At 42.9% G+C, this 6,988-nt stretch overlaps 2 pseudogenes; both read left to right on the forward strand.

Annotated features, from left to right (window-relative positions):
* Positions 1-392: 392 nt before the first annotated feature.
* LOC138096744 (SNRPN upstream reading frame protein-like) lies at positions 393-5,607 on the forward strand (annotated as a pseudogene).
* A 206-nt stretch (positions 5,608-5,813) lies between these two features.
* LOC138096405 (small nuclear ribonucleoprotein-associated protein N-like) lies at positions 5,814-6,737 on the forward strand (annotated as a pseudogene).
* Positions 6,738-6,988: the final 251 nt, after the last annotated feature.

Genomic DNA, 6,988 nt, shown 5'->3' on the forward strand with positions numbered 1-6,988 from the left:
ATTGTGTCGGTGATGCCCTCCAGCCATCTCATCCTCTGTTGTCCCCTTCTCCTCCTGCCCTCAATCTTTCCCAGCATCAGGGTTTTTTCAAATGAGTCAGCTCTTCTCATCAGGTAGCCAAAGTATTGGAGTTTCAGCTTCAACATCAGGCCCTCCAATGAACATCCAGGGCTGATCTCCTTTAGAATGGACTGGTTGGATCTCCCTGAAGTCCAAGGGACTCTCAAGAGTCTTCTCCAGCACCACAGTTCAAAAGCATCAATTCTTCTGCACTCAGCTTTCTTCATAGTCCAACTCTCAAATCCATACATGACCACTGGAAAATACCCCTTATAGGGAGGCCCTTAATTAGGCTAACAGTGGTTCTATGACATGTTGAGATTAATGGAGGCATGGTTGGTAGGTTTTTAAAAATACTCTAAATCAGATTGACCATGGTATGTCTACTTCCTGACCCTTCATAGTCCCAGAGGACTGGGCTAAATTGCAATGGTCTAAGCATTAAACTTTGTATGCCTGGGTCTGGGCTGGGCTTGGTGTACAAGAGGCAGCTAATCTCTGGGGAGTGGAGTCTATCCTCCTTTCATTTTATATTTTCATGAATGGAATTTTAATTACATGATATAAACATAAACAAGAATTTTGCATGATATTTAATATTTTGGGGGACCAACCCAGTCCCAATCTCTCAAACCCATCTGCCTTTGTATATAATATGTATCATAAAATTGCCGGTTTAATAATGAATTTTTCTTTTACACTCGTTGGACTTGAAACTCCTTCTCAGCAGTCTATATCCAATCATAATGCTGTCTTTTCTTCAAAATATCAGCTAACATTCTTACAGGGTTTTTTTTTTTTTTAATATGTTGTTTAGTTGCTAAGTTATGTCTGACTCTTTTGCAGCCCCATAGACTGTAGCCCACCAGTCTCCTCTGTCCTTGGGGTTTTCCAGGCAAGAATACTGCAGTGGGTAGCCATTTTCTTCTCCAGGGGAACTTCCTGACCCAGGGATTGAACCTGTGTCTCCTGTATTGGTAGGCGGATTTTTTTTTTTTTTTAAACCACTGAGCCATCTGGGAATTCCTTTTATACATGTATATCAGGTGACATACATTATATGATTATATTTCATATCACATTATAATTTTGGAGTATTTTTAAATGTTTTATACTAGTCAGAGAGGTTCTAGAGCTGAGGGGCTAGAGCTTATTCATTAAAAAAAAATTCCCATCATCAAAAGTAGGCACTCAGTGAGTGAATATTAGTTTTAAAAAATTGTTCAAAGGTAAATAAAAATGTGTAAAATAGGGTTTTTACAATTGATAAGGAAGCATAAAAAAAGATGGAGACCAAGATGTGGTGACACTGAGATAGTAGAAAATGTGGAATCACCTTGTAGAGAAATTGGGACCCTTGTGCACTGTTGGTAGAAATATAAAATGATGCAGTTGCCATGGAAACTGTGTAACAGTTCCCCCCAAATTAAGTATGTAATTCTTAAAAAAAAAAAAATGTAATTCTTATATGACTCAGCAATGTCACTTCTGTGTATATATCTGACAGGATTGAAAACAGAGTCTCAAAGAGGTGTTTGCACAACCATTTTCATAGCAGCATAATTCATAACTGCCAAAAGATTGAAGCAATCCAAGTGTTGGATGAATGGATAAACAAACTGTGGTATATACATACAATGGAGTCGTAAAAAGGAGGGAAATTCTAATGCTTGCTACAACATGGATGAACCTTAAGGACATTTGGCTAAGTGAAATAAGCAAGATGCAAAAAGGCAAATGCTGTATGATTCCACTTACATGAAGTACCTAGAGTAGTAAAAATTCATAGAGAAAGAAAATAGAAGGTTAGTTAGTTGCTAGCGACTCAAAGGGAGGGGAAATGAGTTAATGGGTGTGCATTTCAGTTTTGCAAAGTGAAAAGAATTTTTGAGATTGGTTGTACAAAGATGTGAGTATACTTAAAGGAGTACATCAAAGCTGTGTATTGTCACCCTGCTTATTTAACTTCTATGCAGAGTACATAGAAATGCTATGAGAAATTCTACGTTCATGAGAAACACTGGGCTGGAAGAAGCACAGCTGGAATCAAGATTGCCAGGAGAAATATCAATAACCTCAGATATGCCAATGACACCATCCTTATGGCAGAAAGCAAAGAAGAACTAAAAAGCCTCTTGATGAAAGTGAAGGGGGAGAGTGAAAAAGTTGGCTTAAAGCTCAACATTCAGAAAACTAAGATCATGGAATCTGGTCCCATCACTTCATGGCAAATAGATGGGGAAACTGGCAAACTTTCTTTTTTTGGGCTCCAAAATCACTGCAGATGGTGACTGCAGCCATGAAATTAAAAGATACTTACTCCTTGGAAGGAAAGTTATGACCAACCTAGACAGCATATTCAAAAGCAGAGACATTACTTTGTCAACAAAAGTCTGTCTAGTCAAGGCTATGGTTTTTCCAGTGGTCATGTATGGATGTGAGAGTTGGACTATGAAGAAAGCTGAGTGGTGAAAAATTGTTGCTTTTGAACTGTGGTATTGGAGAAGACTCTTGAGAGTCCCTTGGACTGCAAGGAGATCCAACCAGTCCATCCTAAAGGAGATCAGTCCTGAGTATTCATTGGAAGGACTGATGTTGAAGCTGAAACTCCAATACTTTGGCCAACTGATGTGAAGAGTTGACTCATTGGAAAAGACCCTGATGTTGGGAGGGATTGGGGTTAGGAGGAGAAGGGGATGACAGAGGATGAGATGGCTGGATGGCATCACCGACTCAATGGACATGAGTTTGGGTAAACTCCAGAGTTGGTGATGGACAGGGAGGCCTGGCGTGCTGCGATTCATGGGGTTGCAAAGAGTCGGACACAACTGAGTGACTGAACTGAACTGAACTGAATTGATACTTAACACTACTGAATTGTATGACTTCACAGTGGTTAGAGGGTAAATTTTATCTTAATTATATTTTACAATAATTTAATATAACTGAAAAACAGAAGTCATCCTCATTATATATATTGCAATTATGTCAGCTTAATTCATCCCCAAAGTATTTTAAAATCTATAATTTTGGTTATACATTTTGGGGCAGCTGCGTGCATGCAAAGCTGCTTCAGTTGTGGCTGATTCTTTGCAATCTTATGGACTGTAGCCTGCCAGGCTCCTCTGTCCATGGGATTCTCCAGGTGATAACACTAGAGTGGGTTGCCACACCTTCCTCCAGGGGATCTTCCCAACCCAGGGGTCAAACCTGCATCTCCTGGGTCTCCTACAGCTTCTGCCCTTGCAGGCAGATTCTTTATCCCTGAGCCACTGGGGAAGCCCCTTTGGGGAAGCTAGTTTACTGTTATTCTTATTTTTAATTTTTTTTTTTTTTACTGAAGTATAGTTGATTTACAATGTTGTATTAATTTCTGCTGTGCAGCAAAGTGACTCAGTTATATGCATTCCTTTTGGATGTTCTTTTCCATTATGGTTTATCCCAGGAGATTGGTTATAGTTCCCTGTGCTATACAGTAGGGCCTTGTTTATCCATTCTGAATTTAGTAGTTGGCATCTACTAACCCCAAACTCCCAGTCCCTTCCTCTCCCTTCCTACCTTTCCTTTGCTAATCACACATCTTCTCTGTGAGTCTGTTTCTGTTTTGTAGAATATACATATAAGTAATATCATATGGTATTTGTCTTTCTCTTTCTGACTTGCTTCACTTAGTGTGATAATTTTAGTCACATTCATGTTGCCAGAAATGGCACTGTTTCATTCTTTCTTATGGCGGAGTAGTATTCCATTGCTATACACACACCACACCTTCTTTATCCATTCATTTGTTGATGGACGTTTAGATTGTTTCCACACCTAGACTATTGTAAATAGTGCTGCTATGAGCACAAGAGAGCATGTATTTTTTCAATCGTAGTTTTGTTTGGCTATATGTCCAGGAGTGGGATTGCTGGATCATATAGTAGTTCTGTTTTTAGTTTTCTGAGGACCCTCCATATTGTTTTGCACAGCGGGTACACCAACTTACATTCCCACCAACAGTGTAGAAATGTTTTGGGGGCAGATAGTTTAAATACAAGCTATCTGGTTGTTGTAGAATTATTCACATGCAAAAGGGAATTTACTGTTTTATAATTTTTAAACCAATCCACTAAGATGTATTTATTGCATATTCATAGTGTTTCATAGCCTTTAGTCATTGGGAAAAAGGATAACATAAATATCGAAAAGGTGACTACTTGACTACATTCGAGAGTTTTTATGTAGCAGAGTCATAACTCATAACACATTAAGGGAATTGACACCGCCGCTTCTATAAAGTCAAACTTTCTGGAATTGTTCTAGAGTAAATCTTAGCTAAAAATTAACTCAAGAAACTCAGAGCTCTGATACTAGGGAGAAAGGAGAATGAGATTTCCAACAAGTATACTCGGTCAGTTAGATCTGCAATGTGGTGGTGGCTTGAGAGTGAGATTTCAGATAAGAAAATTCTGAATTTTAATCCTGGCTCCATTGGACAACTTCACCAAATTATTTTATCAATAAATAAAGATAAAATATTTACCATGACATGTAACTAGAGGTGTGTGTGTGTGTGTGTGTGTGTGTGTGTGTGTGTGTGTGTGTGTGCATGTGCCTGCAAGTGTGCACTCTCAGTCATGCTGACTCTTGCTGACCCTATGGGTTGTAGGCCACCAGGCTCCTCTGTTCATGGGATTGTCCAGGCAAGAATACTGAAGTAGGTTGCCCACTCCTCTCCAGCGGATCTTCCAAATCCAGGGATTGAACCCGCTTCTCTGTTTCTCCAGGCTGGTTCTTTGCCACTGCACCCCCTGGAAAGCCCGTTAGATCCACTGATGCTGCTGCTGCTAAGTCGCTTCAGTCTTGTCCAACTCTGTGCGACCCCAGAGACGGCAGCCCACCAGGCTCCCCCGTCCCTGGGATTCTTCAGGCAAGAACACTGGAGTGGGTTACCATTTCCTCCAATGCATGAAAGTGAAAAGTGAAAGCGAAGTCGCTGTCTGTCTTAAATGCTCACCTAGCAATTGCTTTAGCAATATTATCTCTCTAGTGGAACAGAAAAGGCCAAACAGAAAAATCTAGCCATTTTTCAACAGTGATGTAAACCTTTTAAGTCTGATCTGTCGAGTTTCATGTTCCTACTTCTGAAGCTGTTGGGGATGACCTAGAGAAAGGCAAGTTGAAAGGCAGCTATCAAAAGTGGGGCCGGGGGCTTGCTGTGCATGCGCAGACAGGGCAGGCGTGATTAGTTGGTGCGCCGGTGGCAAAGAGCAGGGTGGAGGGGAGCGGTCCCTGGAGATGCCTGACCTGTTCTGTTCTGTTCTGTTTTGAGGAGTGGCCAGCGGCGCGACAGAGCAGGCCAGGGACAGTCTACACCTGAGGGGGGCTATGGAGCAGCTCTGTACGTGAAGTAGGACCCCAAGTCAAATGGAGGGCAGCCTCACTGAGCAGCCAGCGGTGTCACCTGTACCGGAGGGAGTCACTGAGCAGGAGCAAGTACCTGTGGCAGATTTCCAGGCAGAACTGAGACAGGTCTTCTTAGCTGAGACACCAAGAGGTCATTAAAGCAGTATCAGGATAGCCAGGTAGCCGATACCAAGAGGAAACAGATCAAAACAAAGAGGCTTCTTCTACTATTGGAAGCTTCTGCCCCAGCTTGCAGTGTGTGGTGGAGAACCTGCATCGTACCTTAATCCGTAGGCTTTCTTAGGTCTTCAGGATCCCGAAACTGTCCTGTGGACATCGAAGTTGGTGGAACAGCAATCGTGACTCTGGGAAAGAGGTGCAAGATGCTGCCGCACATTGACTACAGGTGAGATGCGTCCGGCAGGATGGTTGGATCTTCATTGGTCCTTTTAAGGGTTTTGACAAATAGGTGAACTCGATCCTCTGTGACTGTGATGAATTCAGGAAGATCAAGGCAAAGAATTCAGAGCCTTCAGAGTATGAAGAAAAGCAAGTTTGGGGTCTGGTGTGGCTGCCCGGGAGAACTTGGTTTCCATGACTGTGGAGGGAATACCCTGTAAAGGTCCTGGCATTGCTCAAGTACCATTTACTGGTGATGCTGGGGGCTGGTGGAGCAGCTGGCAGAGGTGTTCCAGCTGGTGTTCCAATTCCCCAGACTCTTGCTGGATTAACCGGCCCTGTCCATGGGGCCGGGGCGGCCATCCCAACAAGTCATGACTCCACAGGGAAGAGGTATTGTAGCAGCTGCTGCCACTGCCAGCATTGCTGGACCTCCAACTCAGTATCCACCAGGAAGGGGGGCTACACCCACACCTGTTGGTTGAGCAGTCCCACCTCCAGGAATTACGGCTCCTCCACCTGGTATGGGCTTTCCAGGTGGCACTACTGGTGAAGAATCTGCCTGCCAGAGCAGGGGATGTAAGAGACATGGGTTTGACCCCTGGGTCAGGAAGATATCCTGGAGAAGGAAATGACAACCTATTCCAGTATTTTTGCCTGGAGAATCCAATGGACAGAGGACCTGGTGGGCAGCAGTCCTTGGGGTTTGCAAAGAATCGGACATGACTGAAGCAACTTAGCACGCCACATGGTATGAGACCACCCATAGGCCCACCAATTAGGCTTCCCATACTCGAGGGATGCCAATAAGCTTGCCCCTGTTGGACTGAGACCCTCCACCAGGAATCAGAAGTCCACCTCCACTAGGAAGGTGTCCACCAAGACCCTAGGATATTATTGATCCTTCTTAGTCATTTTTTTTTTCCCCTGCAGTGTATCTTGTGAAATGTGTGCAGTACTTGAAAGCTTTGGTCCCCTCTGCTGCATTAATGTAAGCTAATGCATAGAGTCATTAAAAAAGTGGGTTCAAAGGAGGTAGATGAACTTCACCTAGAAATTTCAGAGATTGACTGGGGATTGAGACAGCTACGAAGAGGAAAATTGTGGACCTAAATAGAGAACCAAGATTAGCAGGTCAGAG

Source organism: Capricornis sumatraensis, chromosome 20, assembly GCF_032405125.1.
Source record: "Capricornis sumatraensis isolate serow.1 chromosome 20, serow.2, whole genome shotgun sequence".
In the NCBI taxonomy this organism is placed as follows: Eukaryota; Metazoa; Chordata; class Mammalia; order Artiodactyla; family Bovidae; genus Capricornis; species Capricornis sumatraensis.